Source organism: Apium graveolens, chromosome 2, assembly GCF_009905375.1.
Source record: "Apium graveolens cultivar Ventura chromosome 2, ASM990537v1, whole genome shotgun sequence".
NCBI classification, from domain to species: domain Eukaryota; kingdom Viridiplantae; phylum Streptophyta; class Magnoliopsida; order Apiales; family Apiaceae; genus Apium; species Apium graveolens.
In genome coordinates this window covers 111013702-111037174 of record NC_133648.1, presented here as the reverse complement: position 1 = coordinate 111037174, position 23473 = coordinate 111013702, and the positions used below count along the sequence as shown (strand labels likewise).

The window sequence follows — 23473 nt, the reverse complement described above, 5'->3', positions numbered from 1 at the left end:
TGTCCTTTGTATTACCCTCAGGCAGAGTGTGTTCAACAGTAGTCTTCCTTGGTTCCGCCTCTTTCTCCTTTTTCTTTTCTTCTTCATCTACAACTTCAGCTTCTCCATCCTTTGCTTTTTCATCATCAGCAACTTTTCCAGACCCTAAGGTAATAACTTTGACTTGCTCTTTAGCTTCCTTCCTACCTGGCACTTCAGTATCGCTGGGAAGTAAGCCAGGTTGACAATTGAGCACGGCATTGGCTATTTGACCGATTTGATTCTCCAAGGTCTTGATAGAAACAACCTGACTTTTGCACAACAACTTTAGCTCCTCAAAATCAGCACTAGAAGGTGGAGCAGCACCTCCTTATTGATGATATGATTGCCTTTGAGCATATTGCTGAGGTTGTGGGAATCCAGGTGGATTAAACTGTTTACTTACACCTTGATGATATGGTTGCTGAACAGTATTCTGAGTATTGCTCCAGCTGAAATTGGGATGATTTCTGTTATGAGGATGATAAGTAGCTAGCACAGGCTGCTGCGGTCGCTGATAATTGTTCACATACTGAACAGATTCATTAACAAGAGAACACTGATCCGTAGCATGAGAGCCTGCACAAAGCTCACAGACTATAGCTATCTGATTGACTCTATAGTTGGCTAAAGAATCGACCTTCATAGACAGCGCTTGGAGCTGCGCTGTAATAGCTGTAGCTGCATCAACTTCCAGAAAACCTGCTACTTTCCCAGACATCATCCTTTGAGTTCGTTTTTGATGCTCATTTGCAGCCATAGTTTCAATAAAATTATAGGCTTCCGTATATCTTTTGGCCCACAAGGTGCCTCCAGCTGCTGCATCGAGCATGGGCCGAGATTGGGCCCCCAAACCATTATAGAACCCAGTGATCACCATCCAGTCAGGCATACCATGATGTTGACACTTTCTCAACATCTCCTGATAGCGCTCCCAAGCTTCGCACATAGATTCTGTTGGTTGCTGCGCAAACTGAGTAAGAGCACTCCTCATAGCTGCAGTCTTGGCCATTGGATAGAACTTCACCATAAACTTTTACACAAGATCTTCCCAAGTAATGATGGACCCAGCTGGTTCAGAATGTAACCAGTCCTTAGCTTTATCCCTCAGAGAGAATGGGAAAAACCTCATCTTGATAGCCTCATCAATAACCCCATTATATTTGAAAGTACTACAGATCTCGACAAAATTCTTGATATACATGTTGGGATCTTCAGTCGCAGCACCTCCGAAAGAAACAGAATTCTACACCATCTAAATAGTGCCCGGATTGATTTCAAAATTCTTAGCCTGAATAGCCGGATGAAGGATGCTTGACTGAATGTCATCAATTTTAGGCCGAGAAAAGTCCATAAGAGCTGGATCTGCTGGAACTATACGATCATCCATGATTACCGGTTCTTTCTGCTCACTCTCTTTATCCGAATCTTCAAAATCTATCTTCTTCGGAATATCAAGAACTGAGTCTGTCTCCTCAGCTGTATCTAGAGTCCTCTTGCGAGTGCGAGAATGTGTTTGCATAAACGCTCGCTAGAGTACCTGAAACACAACCGGAAATAATAAGTATCAAGTATTAATCAAGGAGTCCTAATGACCACTGATGGCAAGTACATAAACTAAACAAATTAACACCGAGTCCCCGGCAGCGGCGCCAAAAACTTGTTAGGCACAAAATACGTGCTAATAATTCACGCAAGTGTACGCGTTCGCAAGTAATATAGAATGATTTCTTGTTCATTCCCACAGAGACTCGGATTAATTATATTTAATTAACACTCACTCACCAATGTATGTTTACTTCTCAATGTCAAGACAATAACACTTAAGGTTGATTAACTAATTATTAACTACAATTAACTACGAGAATAGAATCTTAAATAACACTTGAATTAACAATATAAAACACACATGAGATCATAACTTCATTACTACTTCATTCAATAGTTATTGTTATTACCCTTAGCATGTAATGGTGATGATATTAATCGAACAACACGAAACTGATAAAAGCCAACTTTCGTTGCACAAGTACCATTCTACCAAGCATCCACAATTAAGATAGAAGTTAAACATGCATCAATTATGTTGAGACCCTATATGTCTACAGAATTTGACAACATAACGATTTAAGCACAAGTTATTCATTATGATTACACAGGGCAAGTAAAACGGTTAGAGTTACCCACTAATCATGCATATAATACACGAACCTATGCTAGCATGGCAAGTTCTAAATCTCAAGATTCACTGTCGCTTCACAAGAGATTAATAGGCTATCTTATAAGTTTGTGACGCACATAAGACAAATAAGCACAACCTATGCTAGATATCATACAGTCATCACATACCAGGGTATTAAACAATTAACTAAAGAAATCCATAGTAAATCCGCAACGACCCCATGATCACGATTAGCCCATGATAGAATTCATCGTCACCATGGGTTCATATGAAAACATGATAATAACACGACAATATAAACTAATAAAATACTTATTAAAACCAGAGTAAATTACAAGAGTATTAAGGTTTAAAGTAAAGAAAACTAGCATCCATTGTTACAAGAATAAAAGAATCACAAGATAACGTATTCTTCCTCTTCTTCGTTGCGGTGTGCTAAAACGGTCTTCTTAATCTTCTCTCCTTGCTCCTTGCTTGATTATTTCTTCTTACTTGTTGCTTGTTGTTATGAAACGTCTCTGAAGATTACTTATATAGAAGTCTACAAGAAATAGCAATCTCAATAATCCAGTAGAAGTCGAATTATAAAAAGCAAATTCTGAATTTACGACCCCAGGCGGCCGACCCAGCTTCCCAGGCGGGCACCTCAGCTCCTAAGCGGCCGCCCCAGATCCCAGGCGGGCGCCTGGACACTTTCTGGAAATTTTTTCTTTCTGGTCCTGATTTTTCTGATTTATTTGCATATCTCCCCGCAACCGATTCCAAGTACTTCCCTAGGCTTATTATGATGAATTCTTCCTACATACGCAAGTTATACCTTGAAATGCAAAAACACTAGAAAAACACGTCAAATACACAAAATACTTGATTTCAAGACATCAATTCAAGCCATTATAAGACGTTCTAAGTGGTATAAAATGCCACTTATCATAGATGCATCACCTAAAAGTGCATACCTTAAATGCTCAGGTAAAGGCTTAAGCTCAAGAGATGGAGGTTCCTCAATAGCAGGCTTGAGGCATTTAGGAGCTTTGTTCAATTCCTCTATTCCAAGAGATTCGAAAGGCATATCAATCTTCCTTTACCAGGGAGAAGCATTCAAATACTGCAATTGCTCTTCACCTTCATCATCTTCACTATCTGAATTCCCCAATAAGGCTTTTTCTAAGGCATCGGACCTTAGCAATTGATCAAGTTCCGATGTGACCACCCAATCGACTAAATCCACTTTTAAGTACTCCTCATTATCAGTAGGAAATTCCATAGCATTGAACATATTAAAAGTAACATCCTGATCCAGGACTCGCATTATAAGCTCACCCTTCTGCACATCGATCAAGGATCGGCGAGTTGCCAAGAAATGACTTCCCAAGATTATGGGAATCTTCTTATCCTACTCGAAATCAAGAATTACAAAATCAGAAGGAAAGATGAGTTTATCAACCTTGACGAAGACATCCTCCACAATACCTTGCGGATATGTGATAGAACGGTCGGCCAACTACAAAGTCATATAAGTTGGTTTGGGATCAGGTAAGTCCAACTGCTTGAAGATTGACAAAGGTATCAGATTGATGCTAGCCCCCAAGTCACATAAGCATCTGTCAAAAGACACTTTTCCAATAGTACATGAAATAGTGAAGCTTTCGGGATCTTTAAGCTTTGGAGGCAACTTCTGCTGCGGCACAACACTGCATTCCTCCGTGAGAGCGATAGTCTCTAAATCATCTAGCTTCACCTTCCGAGATAGAATACCTTTCATAAACTTTGCATAACTAGGCATCTGCTCGAGAGCCTCAATGAAAGGTATGTTGATATAAAGTTTCTTGAACACCTCCAGAAACTTCTCAAATTGCTTGTCCAGCTTTTTATTCTGCAGCCGCTTAGGAAAAGGCGGTGGAGGATAGATCTGTTTCTCCCCTGTATTACCCTCAAACGGAGTGTGCTCAACAGTAGTCTTCCTTGGATCCACTTCTTCATCCTGCTGCTTTGTTTCTTTCTCAGCCCCAGCTTCTTCAGTCAACTCTTGAGTTTGTTCGGGATTCGCAACCTTTCTAGACCTCAAAGTGATTATCTTTACCTGCTCCTTAGCTTCCTTCTTTCCTGGCACTTCAGTGTAACTAGGCAATGTACCAGGTTGACGATTTAGCAAGGCATTAACAATTTGCCCAATTTGATTTTCCAAGGTCTTGATAGAAACATCTTGACTCTTGCACATAAGCTTCAACTCCTCTAATTCTGATTTTTCATTAGCTAGTTGCAGCTGTAGTTGTTGTCTTGGTGCATACTGCGGTTGCTGAAAACTAAGGGGGTTGTACTGCTTAGCTGTATACTGCTGATAAGGCTGTTGAACCGCATTTTGAGCGTTGCTCCAACTGAAATTAGGATGATTGCGGTTGTTAGGATGAGAGGTGGCTGGCACAGGTTGCTGCGATCGCTGGAAGTTGCTCACGAACTGAGCTGATTCACTAGAAATTGTGCACTGATCAGTCTCATGGGCACCAGCAAAAAGCTCACAGAAACTAGTGATTTCATTAACTCCATAATTAGCCAAAGTGTCCACCTTCATTGTCAAAGCCTTAAGTTGGGAAGCGATAGCAGTTAATGTATCCAACTGCAGAATTCCTGCTACTTTCCCCTGAGTCAGTCTTTGGTAAGGATTCTGGTACTCATTAGCAGCCATCAGTTCAATAAGTTTATATGCTTCATCATAGCTCTTAGCCCACAAGGCTCCTCCTGATGCAGCATCAAGCATGGGCCTAGAAGTAGGACCCAATCCATTGTAGAAGCAGTTAATAATCATCCAATCAGGCATGCCATGTAATAACCCCAATTTTTGGAAATTTTTGAAACCCTTATGAATAGTGATTTTGCAGATGATGCTGAATGAGAAAACTTTTCATGCCACACTATGTAGGGATTCTGTTATGGATATTCTGAGATTTTATTAGTACTCTATATGGTATATAAGTGTATGTAAAGATCGTCAGAATCCAATTCCGAATACTTTGATTTTTCCCGGAAATCCACTAGATACGGAAAGAATTGAGTATAAGGTAACAGGATAAAAAGGATTTAAATAAAAGGATTATAAGAAAGGATCACAAAAGGATTATAATGTATTGAGAAAGGTTAAGGAAACCCAAGTAATAAGATCCCGGGTATGATCCCTCAAACGATAAACGAAAACGAAAGTTAAGCGAACCGTATAACAGATCAGCGGTCATTAGGCAAACAATTAGGAAGTTAATCAAAGAGATTAGAGGGGAGGATGTCATCCAACCAATGAGAAGAGGACAAAGAGGGAAAGATGATATCATAGCATGACACAAGCATGACATGGGAAGGAAGGAAATGTGGTGGATTGTTAACCACACAAAACCAAGGTTAAATTGGTAATTAACCTAAAATAAAACTAATCTAATCCAATCAACCAAGCCAAAAATTTCATTTCATCAAAACAAAAAACACAAAACCTCTTATTTCTTCATTGCTCTCGGCTTTTGCCATTTTCAAGAGAAAGAAATTTCAAAACTCAAGATCAAGGCTTTCTAAATTGGTAAGATAATTCCCTAGTCATCCTTATGCATAGTTATGGCTATCTTATGAGTTTAAGCCTTCAATTCTTTCTCAATCTTCTTCAAGAAATCAATAAAGAAGACAATGAATAGTGATTTCAAAGTTTTTAACTTGATTTTTTCTTGTTTTCCTTTAAGATCCAAGCATCCCTAAGACTTCTCAAGGCTTCTTAAGGCTTCCTAGCTACTCCCACCACTTCAAGGAAGGTATATCATCTCCAAACCCTAGATTCCTTTGTATAATAAGATGATTTTGATTGTTATGGTGATATAGTAGCTTAATGCTTGTGGTTTAGAGTTTGGGTTGGAGTGGTAGTGAAATGGAATGGTGAATCTTGTTGTTTTGGTTAAAAGAACTTAAGTATAGTTAAATTCAAGCTTAAGCATAAGTATAAATGTTAATATTGAATTTATTGGGGATGTTATGATGTGATAAGGATGGACTTTGGTTGTATGAATGGATTGGGGTTGTTTGGTGATGAATTGGAGTGATATAAAATTGGGTAATCGAGTAAACATAGCCGTCGTAATTTTCGATTTACTTTAGACTGCTTTTTTTCATAACATTTGGACCCGAGAACTCCCTGCTAGATTATGACCATTGCCATGTTTAGATAGTTCATGATACGAGCTTCGTTTTGATATGTAGTTCGTTTGATTCCGATGTACGGTTTAGGAGAAACGACCGTTTTAAGTAACGGCGTTTCGCGAACGAAACTTTTTCCCTCGCCTTACTTTGAAACATAGGTTAAAGACCAAAAAGGATTAACTAGTGTATGAAACAATTATGGTAAGAGTGTTAGGCAGTTGGTAAGACACTCGCGAAGGAATCTCCTTAAAACTCGTAATGGTTAAATTATTAAAAATGGTGGAGCCGAGGGTACTCGAGTGACTTAAATAAATCGTTAAGCGCGAAAGCGAACGTTAGGACTCTAAATGGTTAAAGTCTAGTTTCTTAAGCGACCGGGGTTTAATTCCGACTTATGTTGTTGTTCATAGGTTATTGGACCCACTCTAAGCTTAAGTCTATCCGGGAGCACTCAGGCAAGTTTTCTATCCGTTATACTGTTGTTGTGATGTATACGCTTGTATATGCATTATCTTGTAATAGATGCATGATGGTTATATTAGCAAATTCTTGCGATATATTGTAGCATGTGATATGGTACATATGCATGCCTGTTTCATATTCTTGCCATTTATATCTGTTGATTCAGTTGATAATACCTATGTTAGAGAATAGCGGTAATTTGCATATACCCTTAGTATAGGGACCCAAAGGTGAAAACATTTTCTAAAACCGGGAGTTGAGGATCCCGAGTAGATTTGATATACATATATATTTATATATATATATGGTTATAGTTTTCAAAACTATTAATCGAATAAGGTTTATTCGATAACTTTATTTTATTAATGAATATTATCTTGAATATTCATTCGAGGACTTATGACTCCTTTATATTATTTATTGAATATTACTTGAATATTCATTTGAGGATGTATGCCTCCGTTATTTTATTTAATGAATATTATTTATAATATTCATTCGAGGTATTATGACTCCGCTTATTATTTATTAATATTCTTTATTTTATTAAAGAATAATGTTCGATAATCAAACTTACTTTTGATATTCAAATAAAGATATTACTTTTGTATAAGTATATCTTTGATTATTTAATTTTCATTCAAGTAAGAGTTTTAAAACTTCTACTTCAATTATTTTTATAAAGATTATTCTTTATGGGAATATTATTTAAATAATAATATTCAGTTATTTCTTTTATATTGAGACTGATTTACTTCATTAAATCAGCATCATTCCAAACACTCTTTAAAGTGTTTTCGAGTCTTTAAAATGATTTCAAAAATTAGAGCGGATCCCAAAACTCATTTTTTTTATATTTAAGATCTTCCTTTTAAAATGGAATTTAAATACTCGCTCAAAACCGGAGGGATCCGGCTCTGTGGTGTGTTTTATATTCGCAACAAGGTTGCTATTTTGATAAATGAATTGATTACTTACCCAACACTCGGGAAATAAAATTCTTGGAACAAGTTAATCCATTAACAGGCATCGCCTGGGAAATATCGGTGAGTTTTCCTTTCCAACTAGATACGACTTCTTGGTGGAGCCGTATCAACAAGTTTCTACTTGGGGAAAGGGGGAACGAGCTTTACGTTTCAGAGTCATGGATTTCATTTGAACTAGGAGTGGCGTAAGTGGTCGAGTGGCGCCGGCCCAGCCTTATTATATTGGCCCAAATGGCCTAGAAGTTCCGCTAAGGCGGTCCATTCTTTAGGAGTTCAGTGTTCGGTTGACAAGTAAATTCGACAGGTTCTCCTCTACATGTAGAAAATGGTGGGGTTGTGTTGGGTCCCAATGTGTTTGTAGAAGGGGGGTTGAATACAAACGTTACCAAATAATCGAATGAAATGCGGAATAAAAAATGTGAAACAAAATTCAAGTTAAATAAAAATATTATTAAACTTGAAATGTGTTACAACAACTGTATCGATTACAAGGTATTAATCTCAAATCAATTATCACAAATCTAGAATAAATTCGACATGAACTTTTTCTATTTTTGCAATAATTAGAATCAAATGCTAAACGCGATTTGAGATTAAGTTCTAGGGATTTTAATCCGCTAGATTGATACACAAGAACAAGATAAATAATTCTAGTGGTTTGGATTTAACATTAACAAACTAGAAATTGATCTTGAATTTCTGCAGATGAAGAATGTTATATTTCAAAGGCGGCTGCTTTCTTTTGTTCTTGACTTGTGTGTATTTTGATTGAGTTAAAAATGATATGCTGCTTCTCTGCTTCTATTTAATCAATCAGCTGATTCAATTGAATTGGAATGACAATCCTTTAAGCTTGCAAGACTTTCGGTAGGACAATTGAATGAACTAGCAAGACAATCTGAATGAACTAGCATGACAATCAGAATGAACTAGCAAGACAATCATCCTCCTGATGTAACTTTCGGTGTGACAATTGAATATGGCCTAGCATGACAATCGGTATGACAATCCTGATTGTCATGCTAGTTCATTTTCAATTGTCTTGCTGATTTAATGCTTGAATTTAATCCAATTAAACTTCTGAAAATTCCTAAAATTCCTAGAATTAATTCAGAATTAATTAATCAATTAATTCAATTAATAAATAAATTATTCTTCGCAGATATAATTTATTTTCTTAATTAAATTAGATGAATTAATTAATTAATAGAGAATTAATTCTAGTCTTGAGCAGCAACCATTCTTCTGCAAATCTTCTGAAAATCACTGAAAATTATGAATCAATTCCACCACTTCAACGTTGACACTCGATGTACTGTCTGGTTCATGAGTGACTAACTTCCGTGACGTTTCTTCATGTCTTGACTCTGACACTTTGATTTTCTTCAGATTAAATCCTTATAATTAATGATACTCTGACGAGATCTCTGTCACTTGATTAAATCCACGATCTTGATTTATATCACTGAGGCATGATCAACTTCTTGAACTTCTTCCAGTGAATTAACTCCTCAAGTCTGTAGATGAACATTGTCTCTGAATCCTTTGACAGATATTACTTTGCGAGATCTCTCTGACGGTCGATCCACTATTTACTTATTACATTCTTATTTGAGTTGAGTTGAATCCTCGAATATACAAATAGGCTATGACATATGACTTACAATCTCCCCCTATTTGTTTGTTAGACAATAACACACAAATACCTAGAGGATAACTCAACTAACAAATAAGAAAAAGATATAAACATACATGCGAAGTAAATAGTAGAAAAGTTCTGGACTAGATTTAACATTTTCCAGATTCCAAGTAGATGTTCCTCTAGACTGAACATATCTTCAAGTAGTTCCATCTTCATTTGTACAACCACATTTCCTGTTGAGAAGCCCATATCTCTTGCTTCTCCCCCTATGAGAATCAACTGATTAAAGAAGATCACCTTCGTTTTACCACCTCTCCTGTACAATAGGATCCGCAGATAAAAACCAATGGTACTCCCCTAACACCTTCTTCCCTTACTAGGAAATCACCTTGTGTTTACCACCTCTCCCGTACAATAGGATCCGTAGTTACAAACAACAATGGTGTGGTGTAGTGTACATTTAGGATCTTTTTCTTCCTCCCTGCTATTTCTCCCCCTTAGTTGAGGAATCCTCCAAACTATTACTTAAGCTTTTATCTCCCCCTTAAAGAAGGAATGTATGTCGTCGTCTGAAGGAGTTCTCATATTTCACTTGGTTGGAAAAGAAATAACAAGTAGTTTCTGTTTCTACCTCACTGTGAGTGTGTGATTGTGTTTTAGTGTACCTCACATGTGTTTCACTCTTCTCTCCACTCATGTTTACACTCATTCTCACAAGTGTATCACTCCTCTCATAGCTCCAAAAATCAGCTATACCTGCAAGGAAAATCACCTTAGCCATCCTTAAGGAGGTCACAGGTGGTGCAATGGGAGTTCACAAATCCCCATCCTTGTTAAACTCGTCAGATAAATCTGAGTCATAATCTACAAGTTGCTAGTTTCCCTTTTAGGGTTCCAGATTTGAATTCTGGGAAGGTAAACAATGATCCAACGAATTTAGCATAAAGATCAAGGTTCCCTTCTAATGTATGTGAAGACATTTCCTTGTGACTCATCAGGTAATATCTGAATCATTGTCAACAAGTTGCCGATCTGCACCTATGTCAGATCCACTATCCGCAGATGCATCCAGGGGATTTAAGCCTGGGGAGGTAGACACTGACCACTGACATATGGCTTTTGGATCAGTATCCTCTCCTAACACCTATAAAGGCAATTGGTCCACTAACGAACCTTGAACAATCGAATCTGACCTTAAAATGGTCGAAACTCTTGTTTCCGTCAACTCATCCTTTGTGTGTGTAACCTCTCCTTGTGCATCAAGAATTGATTATGTTTGAAGTGGTGACACTACATTGGATACCTTGGCCGACAGGCAAAATTCAATAGACGCACCCTGTTGAGAGAATGAATCTAGTAACTATTTTTGTGTCTTTTCAGCCATTACATCTTTTTGAGAAGATGTATGGGGGCTAGCAGTTGTCTCGGTTTAAATACTACTCATCTATGTAGGAGACAGAGCTACTGGGTTGACTACAGAACCTTCCTTGTATGGTGCACTAGGCACTATCTCCCTCACGCTCATTCATACTACATTTTGTGGTAAGAGAGTGCTGGTTGGTTCTGTTTTTGTGTTTGTCTTTACAGTCTGGGATAGACGTTGTGGGTTTTCAACCTCATGACCGTCAATGAAAGAAAGTCATTGGAGACTGAACCTGTAACACAGAATATATGGTAATAGAGAGAAAATGATTTACAATAGTGATTTCAAAAGATTTTACATGAAATAAGAAATCACTAATGTAGAAAGAAGTTTGATTTTGTTTTTCAATATGAATGAGTTTTTGATAAAACATTGATCACTTAGGGTAAAGTCTAAGTAATTCTCATTCATGTCAAAAGCTTACAAATATCTGCAACATAATGTTAACAAGATATCATTGACCGATACTTGTCAAGTACTTTAGATACTAATTGTTATGTTGCATAATCAATATACCACTGCACATATAAAACAATATGATTGTGCTTAGTGATAAGATAGTTATTAATATGACGACTCTACTTATTCATATAAAATTATAACTTCTGTTAGAGTGCCATACCATGTCCTTGACGATTGCTTGAGCAGTATACTATTTCATACCAACCTGAAGTGAGATTGTGAAGAAGAAATTGCATAGTCCAATAGATCTGCAGCTGCAAAGTCCATGTACTGTGGTGCATTGACTTCCTCTTTTGACTTACCAACCAGGAGTACACTTGTACACATCTTACTAGAGTACAATTCCAAGTGTAATGTGCAGCAGGTGTCTGATATGTCGTAATATTCTCAAGTCTCGTCACTGGTGCTATATGTTAGATACTGCTTCCTGATAATAACCTAGCACAATATACAAAATTACAATGATAACATTCCCAGCTTGCAAACAGCCATATCCCTCAGATAAACCTTTGCTGTTATCTCCAAAGGTAACCATGGGGCCAGCTTTCTCAACCATATTTGATAGCAGGGCTCTATCTCCGGTCATATGTCTTGATGATCCACTGTCAAGAATCCACACTACCGGTTATACTTGTTTAATGCCCTGCACTACAAATGGATTAGACCTTCTTCGGAACCCAAACTTGGTTGGGCCCGACATACTTGTAGAACTGTCCTTTGTCAGGCAAAACAACATTTTTAATTTTAATTGCCTCAACTTTCTCAATGACTGAACATTTGACCTTGTAAACAGCATTAACAAATTTCTGTTTAAGCTTAGGCACAAATGTCTCCTTTCTAGCCTTAGAAGGACTAGCAGTCTTAGACCTATCATGCTTCTTGTTATTCACATGCTGACGAGGAGTAGTCTTATCATTAGACACATGCTTACCATTAAAATAAGCATACATCATATTAAAAGCACAAGACATACAATTAGCAACACCACATGCTTTATGAGAGTGATTAATAGCAGGCAATTTATGCATGGTAGACATGGCATTATTGTTATCCAACTCATATGTGTCTGAGTTAGTCTCAGTTGCTTTCACAACTTTGACTGGAACTTTCGACTCACTTGACTTGGAAACAATCTTCTCATTAGCATGATCTTCAGCACGTATTTCTTCATGAATAACAGAAGAGGTCGCATCAAATGGTTCAGCAATTGATGCTTTATAGAGGGGTTCATCAACACCCTTAAGCACATGTGGTACTTCCCTCCCTTTAGCACAGACATGAGGAGGGGAGTTTATGCCTAATTCTCCAATAGCAGCATTGTAATCATATCCTATTCCAGATGTTTGATTAACAGCTTGCTTACTGTAGAACTCTTTAGCCTTCGAACAAGAATTGAAGTAGGCTCTAACCTTAGTCTCAAGACCGGTGATCTTGTCTTTGAGAATAGTTTCGAGTTTTCTATAACAGTCAACTCTATTCTCTAGAAAAGATACCTGTTCTTTTAATTTGTCTTGATTAATGTGCACAAGTCTTAATTCATTGACCTCTTTCTCAAGGTCTGTGATCTGTAAACTTAACAGTTCATTATCACGACGTGCACAATCTAAGTTACCTCTTAGATGATAAACCATTTCAGCATCAGAAAGTTTTACCTCTATTCTTGACGATGAAGCTTTTCCATCAATAGCCATAAGAGCAAGATTTCCTTCATCTTCATCTTCACTGTCAGTATCATCCCAGCTTCTTCCCTTTGCCAGATAAGCCCTTTCAGAGTTCTTTCTTACTTGCTTTGGCTTCCTACATTCTGTGGCAAAGTGTCCCAACTCATTGAAGTTATAGCATCTAATGGTGCTCCGATCAACCATTCCTGTTTTGTACCCACCACTGCTGGTGTTAGAGGATGAAGATCCACCTTTCTGGAATTTGTTGTAGTTGGAATTGTACTTAAGCTTGGGATTCCTCCTGAATCTGACATGGGAGAATCTCTTGACAATTTGGGCCATTGATTCATCTTCCAATTGCTCCAGCTCTTCCAAGGAATAAAAATCATCACTTGATTGATTTGTAGTAGGAGGATCATATTCTGCTACTAACATATTTTCCTCAGCCTTGGAATACTGTACCATTCTCTCCAATTGTTGAGATTGCTGTTGTTGTTGACCTTCAGCTACAAGTGCAGTAGATGTGCTGACCATTCTATCCTTCCCGTAGACTTCCTTCTGTTGAATCTGCTCCAACTCATAAGTTTTTAACACTCCATAGAGCCTGTCCAAAGAAATCTCACTCAGATCTCTAGCTTCTCTAATGGCAGTGATTCTATGTTCAAGATGAGCTGGCAGTGTTAAAAGGAACTTTTTGTTGACCTCCCTGATTGAATAATACTTTCCATTGATGTTCAGGTTGTTGATCAACGCATTGTACCTCTCAAACACTTCAGTAATTCCTTCTCCTGGATTTGATTTGAAATGTTCATATTCAGAGGTTAGGATTTCCAACTTGTTCTCCCTAACTTCCTCTGTGCCTTCATTAATCACCTCAATAGTTTCCCACATGTGTTTGGAATTTTTACAGTTCATCACATGTCTGTTCATCAAGGGATCAAGGGAATCAATTAATATTAATTGAAGGCTGGCATCCAAGGAGGCTTCTTCCTTCTCAGCAGGAGTAAAATCTTCAGGCTCTTTTGGATAGGTTCTAGCTTCAGTAGTCACCACACCATCTATTATTACCTCCGGTTCAATAACCATCGGAGTTTTTATACCCTTCTTTAACAAGTTTGAATATTTGGGATTTGCAACTTGTAAGAATAATAGCATCTTCTTCTTCCACATGATATAATTCTCTTTATCAAATTGTGGAATTTTAACGGTTCCAACTTTATGTGAAGTCATTATGAATTTTTGAATAAATAAAAATTCAAGGAGTTGAAAAATCACAAAAGTCTAGGATCTTGATTTGTTCGTTAATCAGAAGGCTCTGATACCAATTGTTGGGTCCCAATGTGTTTGTAGAAGGGGGGTTGAATACAAACGTTACCAAATAATCGAATGAAATGCGGAATAAAAAATGTGAAACAAAATTCAAGTTAAATAAAAATATTATTAAACTTGAAATGTGTTACAACAACTGTATCGATTACAAGGTATTAATCTCAAATCAATTATCACAAATCTAGAATAAATTCGACATGAACTTTTTCTATTTTTGCAATAATTAGAATCAAATGCTAAACGCGATTTGAGATTAAGTTCTAGGGATTTTAATCCGCTAGATTGATACACAAGAACAAGATAAATAATTCTAGTGGTTTGGATTTAACATTAACAAACTAGAAATTGATCTTGAATTTCTGCAGATGAAGAATGTTATATTTCAAAGGCGGCTGCTTTCTTTTGTTCTTGACTTGTGTGTATTTTGATTGAGTTAAAAATGATATGCTGCTTCTCTGCTTCTATATAATCAATCAGCTGATTCAATTGAATTGGAATGACAATCCTTTAAGCTTGCAAGACTTTCGGTAGGACAATTGAATGAACTAGCAAGACAATCTGAATGAACTAGCATGACAATCAGAATGAACTAGCAAGACAATCATCCTCCTGATGTAACTTTCGGTGTGACAATTGAATATGGCCTAGCATGACAATCGGTATGACAATCCTGATTGTCATGCTAGTTCATTTTCAATTGTCTTGCTGATTTAATGCTTGAATTTAATCCAATTAAACTTCTGAAAATTCCTAAAATTCCTAGAATTAATTCAGAATTAATTAATCAATTAATTCAATTAATAAATAAATTATTCTTCGCAGATATAATTTATTTTCTTAATTAAATTAGATGAATTAATTAATTAATAGAGAATTAATTCTAGTCTTGAGCAGCAACCATTCTTCTGCAAATCTTCTGAAAATCACTGAAAATTATGAATCAATTCCACCACTTCAACGTTGACACTCGATGTACTGTCTGGTTCATGAGTGACTAACTTCCGTGACGTTTCTTCATGTCTTGACTCTGACACTTTGATTTTCTTCAGATTAAATCCTTTTAATTAATGATACTCTGACGAGATCTCTGTCACTTGATTAAATCCACGATCTTGATTTATATCACTGAGGCATGATCAACTTCTTGAACTTCTTCCAGTGAATTAACTCCTCAAGTCTGTAGATGAACATTGTCTCTGAATCCTTTGACAGATATTACTTTGCGAGATCTCTCTGACGGTCGATCCACTATTTACTTATTACATTCTTATTTGAGTTGAGTTGAATCCTCGAATATACAAATAGGCTATGACATATGACTTACAGGTTGTACTACTACGACTGATCATCGTAAGTGGTCTTCCTGGCGCGGCAAACTCCCGTAATGAGTTCATCATCCAATTGGATAATTTCTGCAACACTACCCAGAGCACTTCGATAGAAAGGCTAAGGTTGGGCGATTGTTGAGTGTTGGCAGGGTCAAGTTTTCAAAATGATGTTTGCATCAAATAAAGTATCTCATAACTTCATTTTATTTTGATGATATTTTAAAGGTTGAATCTATTCAAGTATTATCTTGTAGTCTCATCTATGTGATGAACTTTTGAACTAATTATAACTTGAACGGTGGTAGTTCAAGTAGTATTTGGAAAAGATATAAGTATATTGGAGTATCTTGTAACTTCATCTTTTAAACTTATATCTAGTAAATGATTATCTTATGCATGACAAAGATTTTCAGAAAAAAGTTAAGACAAGGTTAGATTTATGAAATCACCTTGCAACGGTATTTTTATACAGTTATACACTGGAACTCTATGTGTATTATGCATGGAAGAGGACTTCCAATATTTTGAAAAGTATATATGTATATATATATACTGAATATTTTGCGACTTCATCGCATTAAGATATCAACTTGGTTCATTTCTTCTTAATCAAAACTTTCTTGAGTACTACGAGAATGCTCATATATTGTAAATTATTATACATATTATTTCGGTGGGCTTGTTGCTCACCCTTGCTTTCTTCTTTCATCACACAACATCAGATAGATAAAATGAACATGACCAAGCTCCCAATTCGCAAGCGGATAGGAAACGTTCCGCAGCTTTCTGGAAGCGTTGAGGCCGCTGTAGCTGAGGTAGAAATTACCAATAGGCTAAGTTTTCAACTAATGATGTACCAGAATTATGTATATTATGAATTTTAATAATGGCAAAGAAATGTAAATTTATTCAGAAACCTGTTTAAGGTGCATTGGCATATAATTATGGAATAAAACGACTTGTGATTATTTTTGGATATTCATCTCTGAGGCTATAACTTGTGGTGTGTGTGTTTATTGTGGGGTCACAGTACAGAGTAGTTGATTATTTATTAAGATTGGGTGTTATTAAGGGAAATGGAACTCGTGACAACCCGGATCCCCGACCCCGGATTTCGGGGTGTTACATGCCATGGTGTGGGCACTTCCTTAGCATCTCCTTATATCGATCCCAAGCCTCACACAGAGATTCTCCAGTTTGCTGTGCGAACTGGGTAAGAGCATTCCTGATTGCTGTAGTCTTCGCCATGGGGAAGAATTTAGTGAGAAAATTTTGAGCAAGATCTTCCCAAGTTGTGATAGACCCTTCTGGTAGATAGTGTAACCAACACTTAGCTTTGTCCCTTAGAGAGAATGGGAAGAGTCGTAGCTTGATAACATCTTCAGTCACATCATTGAATTTGAAAGTGTCGCAGATCTCGATAAAATCCCTGATGTGCATGTTGGGGTCTTCAGTAGGAGAACCCCCAAACTAAACTGAATTCTGTATCATCTGGATCGTGCTTGACTTGTTCTCAAAAGTGTTAGCCCTGATGGCTGGTCTGATGATGCTAGACTGAATGTCGTTAATCTTAGGCTTAGAATAGTCCATCAAAGCCTTCGGATTTTCCGCTTGATCACCCATAGCTACTACAATTGGCTCTTCAACTTTCTCTTCTTCTTCTACCTTCTTTTCTTCCTCAAAAACTCCCCTACGAACTACCACAAGTTCTTTCTCGGCTTTATCCAGTGTTCTCTTACGAGTACGCAAACGCATATGCATACACCCTCGCTAGAGTACCTGAAACTAGACAAGGAACAAATAAGTAAAAATGTCCGAGTCAATGAACTTTAACGACCACTGATGGAAAGCACATAAACTATAAATTAATACTGCAGTGCCCGGCAGTGGCACCAAAAACTTGTTAGTCGCTAAACACGCTCTAATAATACACATAAGTATACGAGTTCACAAAGTAGTATAGAATCTTTTCAAGTTCATTCCCTCAGAGACTGTATTGGTTAACTATCTAATTTATGCACAGAAGCAACAATGTATGGTTATTATTCAATTCTAAGTCAATAACAAATTGAGATTGTTTATAACTAAGAATTATGCTACAATTATAACTACGAGAATAAGATTGACTAATTGATATATATGACAAATATGGGATTCTAACTTCATTAAATACTTCATTCAATAGCCTTGTTATTCTTAACCTTAGCATGCAATGATGATGACACTAATCAGATAACACAAAACTGATAAATGCCAACTTTCGTTGCACGAGTACCATTCTACCAGACATCCACAAAAGAGATAGAAGCTGAATAGGCACCAGTTATATTGAGACCCTATATATCTATAAAATTTGACAACATAACGGTTTAAGCACAAGTTATCTATCTTGATTACATAGGGCAAGTAAGATGGTTAAAATTACCTACGAATCATGCATAACAAATACATGAACCTATGCTAGCATGGCAAGTTCTAAATCCTTAAATTCACTTTCACTTCATTAAGAATTAACACGCTATCTTATAAGTTCGCGACGCTCATAAGACGAATATGCACAACCAATACTAGGATATCATACAATCACCACATACTAAGGCATCAAACATTTTAACTAAAAAAATTCATAAATAAAACCGCTAGAACCCCACAATAACGATTAGCCCATAATCGGACTCATCATCAACGTGGATTCTGATGAAAACATGATATAACAAACATAGTCTTTATATGAATAAATAAAACCTAGTACAAACAAGAGTATAGGTTCAGCAAAACAAGAAACAAGCATCCAAATTAAAACTCAAAACAAAGATTCACAAGAATAAACTAGATCGTCTTCGCCTTTGTTGAATTGTGCTAAAGGTCTTTTGCCGTCTTCTCCTCGCGCTCTGGTCCGTCTCTGACTTGTTCTTTTATTAAAATTGACCTAATATGAATATATATAGTAGCCCTCAACAATCTGGAAGCTTCCCTTTTAGAATTGCAATAGAAACTGGATTCTAAAATTCGGCCTCGGCGCGGCCGCGCTGCATTTCTGGAACCCCGGCGCGGCTGCGTGCCGGGACGGAGATGGCGCGGGCGCGCCGTCCTTCTGGGGAAAACTCAGATTTCTTCTTAAAACTTGCTGTTTCGAGCCGGCTTTCCACGAGCTTTTATTGCAACACAACCTGGACACCAAATTAGCACCAAAACAATGCTAATTCACCTGATTACTTGAATAGTGCCTGAAATGCAAAAACACTAGAAAACACATTAAAATACATAAAAACTTGAGTACAAATACACCAATTCAAAGCTTATTAAAGCATAATAAAGTGTCATAAATGCCACTCAACACTATCCTGATAAACAACATCATTTTCTTTTTCCAAAGAGCGTAGTTAGCTTTGTCAAAGGTAGGAATTTTGATGCTACTGATTTTCCGTGTATTCATTCTTCCAACATCTTGTATCTGTTTACTTTCAGATTTTGCTCTGATACCACTTGTTAGGAAATGAATAACATAGGGGGTGAATGTGTTTTACTATTTTTGTGTTTTTCTTGACTGTTTATGGTTGAACAAAGTAAACTACATCTTGTAATGAAATGTGTTCATGCAGAATTTAATCTTGCAGAAAATAAAGAATACAGATCTTCAAAACTCACTTAATTTTATATTAAAATTAATACTGTTTTGCTACAAAATTTCTAGGCTCTTTGTTGATAAAGAGCTTAGCTTCTTCTTGAGAGTGTTACAAGAAATTTGATCTAAATTTTTACAACTAACTAAGGACCAGTGTTAACTTTATAACTTAGTTAACTGCTGGTTTACACAGTGTGTAATAAGACATGCTATTAGCTTTTTTAAATTGTCACTTGTCATTTCTATTTATAGAAAAGTAGATCTTCCATTTCTTGCTTAGCATATCTTTAGCATTTCGTGTTCACTTTGATCTTCCTTTGTCAGTTAATCTTTACCATTGCTCTTGCACATTCTTCAAGCGGGCTTTTTGTAGACTTGTCAATCCAGCTGCTAGATTGTTTGTTCATTGTTTATCTTGGATATTGAACTGATATGCAACTTTGTACTTTGAGATTGTACCTCGAGATCTCCTGTTTAGGTCTATAGAACACTTGATATCTGGACAAGTATATTGGCTTATCGAGATCTCTAGTACTCTATATTTAGTTTAGCTTGTAGAGGTCTTCAGTTCTCTATAAGAGAATTTTGGCTTGTCGAGATCTCTAGTCTTCACATCTTCACTTTGACTTATCGATAGCTCTTAGTTCTCTAGTAGATTCTTGACTTATCGATATCTCAGAGTTCTCTAGTCAAATTTAACTTGTCGATATCTCAGAGTTCTCTAGTCAAAATTTAACTTGTCGATGTCTCTGAGTTCTCTAGTGAATTTTGACTTATCGATATCTCTGAGTTCTCTAGTAGACTGAGACTTATCGATAACTCGGAGTTCTCTAATGAATGTAGACTTGTCGATAACTCTGAGTTCTCTAGTGAAGAAATGACTTGTCGAAATCTCCAGTCTTCATGTCTTCAATTTGGCTTGTCGATATCTCTGAGTTCTCTAGTAGCTTTCCTGACTTCTCGATAAACCATTCTGGAGTTCTCGAATGACTTCTCTATAACATTAAATCTGTGACTTGTAGAGATCTTAACTTAGACTATTTTTCCTAAAACAGATTTATTCAACTCCAAGCTTCTTCATAATTCTTCTGAGGTATGATCTTCTTGATCTTCTTCCAGATAGAATTCTTAGGCTTGATACTATTTATAGAAAAAGGCTCAAGTCTGCTCATTTGACATTTTTACAAACTTTTAATGTTACAAGTACAAAATACAGATTAAGATAACAATACAACTTACTTAGGGTTGACAAAATGTCTTAGTCTTGTTAAAGTGCAGGCATGTCTTTTACAACACACAACAACAATTTCTGAATAATCATAAAAGCTATCATAAGCTTAAACAGTAAACGATAATATTAGATATCAACATCAGTTTAGATTGGAACCAATTATAGACTATGTTGTTCCTGATTATCAGTCCCGAAACAACACTGGTATCCCGCAGCCATACCGTAAATATAGAGCATCCCAAAAGGCATATATTTTCCTTGCAAGATATTACATTTTCATATAATAGCTCATGCTGGACCGGTGTCTCGGCCACTTATGCTAACCAGTAACCATCCAATCTTAAAATCAATTTTGAAAGGAGCCGGATCAATCAAAATCCTTGATAATTTAATTCTCATATTCCACTTGGGCAGGAATCATTCTAAAATAAAATCATTTTTCTCAAAATCTAAAAGGTTTATAAATCCAGCATTGGAATAAGTAAAAACACTTAAATATTCTGAACATAGAATATCAGAAGAGTACTTGCATAAATAGAACTGAACATTTCATTACGTAAAGCATTTAACTATTCAGGAAATAGAATAGTGGAGATTTACTTGCATAAAAAGAGCTAAGTAGTTTAATATGTAAAACGTTTAACTATTGCAAAATTAGAATAATATACGAATACTTGCATTATCATAATTAAGCAGTTTGATATGTAACAATATTGAACTATTATGAAATAAGAATATTATAGAAAAACTTGCCTTTGATTATTAGAAATTAAGCACACTCGCACTAACACAATCTCTCATTCTGAATTCCCATGACATCACCATCTTTTATTTCAGCTAATTCTCTTATCTTCCGCTCATGCGGTAGTTAGTTAGATATTATGCAAACCCAATATTTGATATTATTCAACTTTTGCTCTTCATCCATTCTATCCAATCTTGATAGTCTTAAACAACCCGCATCCATAATTAAAAGATACACTTTAACCGTTCAAACGATAATTATCCGATGAACTGCGCGTCAAAACTCTATTGTGTACCCAAATGATAACCCAATATTTGATATTATTCAACTTTTGCTCTTCATCCATTCTATCTGATCTTGATAGTCTTAAACAACCCGCATCCATAATTAAAAGATACACTTTAACCGTTCAAACGATAATTATCTGATGAACTGCGCGTCAAAACTCTATTGTGTACCCAAATGATAACCCACACATGTTTGCAATAATTAAAAACAAGAATCTTGACCCATGTACGCACGTAATTCACATAGCATGTAATCACATAATTCAAATATCACATAATACATATAACACGTGACTCAGTTCGTTAAAAGATAGGTCTCGGTATTTTTAAAATCAAAATCGGGTCAAAATATGACTTTTCACTCAATACACGAGTCATAAATATTTACAAAATGAGCGACCTTTCGATACAAAAGAATTTATGTCATGAAAGTATTTTTAATAGAAGCGAAATATTTTTCTGAGTATAGACGCATTCATTTCGTATTCAATGGATGGACGGTCTATTTTATTATGAATAAAATAAGAATAATTCAATTAATAATAATATTAATTAATTATTCAATAACTTTATATATCTTTAAAAGCGCAATATAATTTTTAAAGCCTTATTTAGCTTAATTATAATAATTACAGCTTGTGAGGAATATGTTGTAGGCTTGATGATAACTTACCAAAACACTTTAAGTAGATAAGTTAAATGAGGTTGTAGCTTTCAACGGATGACCACATTATTTATCCGTTGAAAAAGTAGCTTCCATGAATAAGTTTGTAACACATTCTGTATACTAGATTAGCTGGGAAAATTAGGAGTTTTAGTTATTTCTAAGTCATGTTGTCTACTAGCAAGATATACAAAATAGGAAGGTTAATTATAAATATAAAATGCCTTGTAATTTGTATAAGTGAAAGAGTATCAACCACTATAGAAACAACTTCAACTGCTAATCTACAAAGCTTCAATGGATGAGCTAGTCAAGTTTCAACGGATGATCCAATCAAGTTTCAACGGATAATAGATGAAATTTCAATGGATAACTCCTATGAAGCCTCAACAGATGATCAATCAAAATAGTAGTTGAAAGGGGCTTGACAGTGACTTGAAAGTCACATAGGTTGATTGTATGCAAAAGGAATGTGGCAGTCTGGATTCAGGTTTTACAAGAAAATGAAGCATTTCCATTTCCATGCAAAACAGGGACGTTCAAAGATGCTATATCTAATTGGATTTCATTGGATAAAGAAATGAAGAAACACCTTTTTCTCTTTAAATTAAATCAGATATATATATATATATCAAATATCTTGATAATGCTCTCGATAGTATTATATATTTAGGAGAATAGTTTTCTTAGTAATATACATCCTTCTTATCTTAGTTCATATCAGAATTTATTTATTTCAAAATATCTTGCTAATACTCTCGGTAACTAAGCACCTTGGCTTTAGTTACACAGTATTGCATAACAATTCCAAAGTGGAAAAATACTACTATATGATGATAAGTCGTATATCAGAATGTTATCATTGTTCTCTACATGTAGTAGGACGATTCCCTTTATTATCGGTTATCACCCTGGCCGCATTCGGGCCTTTTATGTGTTCATCCCTCTTAGTTACACATTTGGTGTCTATCCCTCTCAGGAACACGTTATGCATCCATCCATCTCAGATACGCATACATCACATGTTCATCGGTATTTAGTACCTTCTCATGTGGTAATAATTAGTAGTCTCCCCAGTCCACAAAGTACTATAGTCTACCCCTCCTTGCCCTTTAAGAATCACATCATATATCTGGAACTTATATCATTCCCGAAGCATATTGCTTGTTGTTCAACATATAAATAATTAAGGGGAAGTTTCTTTTGACATCATCATCAAATTATTCAAAATACATCAAAATAATATTTTTCGAAGGTTGGA

The 23473-nt window shown here is 36.0% G+C and overlaps 1 non-coding gene across 1 annotated transcript; it reads left to right on the top strand.

Moving 5' to 3' along the window:
• The first annotated feature begins 16786 nt into the window (after nt 1–16786).
• LOC141710057 (small nucleolar RNA R71) lies at nt 16787–16893 on the top strand. The gene has a single exon (XR_012570598.1). It is a non-coding gene; the product is annotated as a small nucleolar RNA R71 (small nucleolar RNA).
• The last annotated feature ends 6580 nt before the right edge of the window (nt 16894–23473 follow it).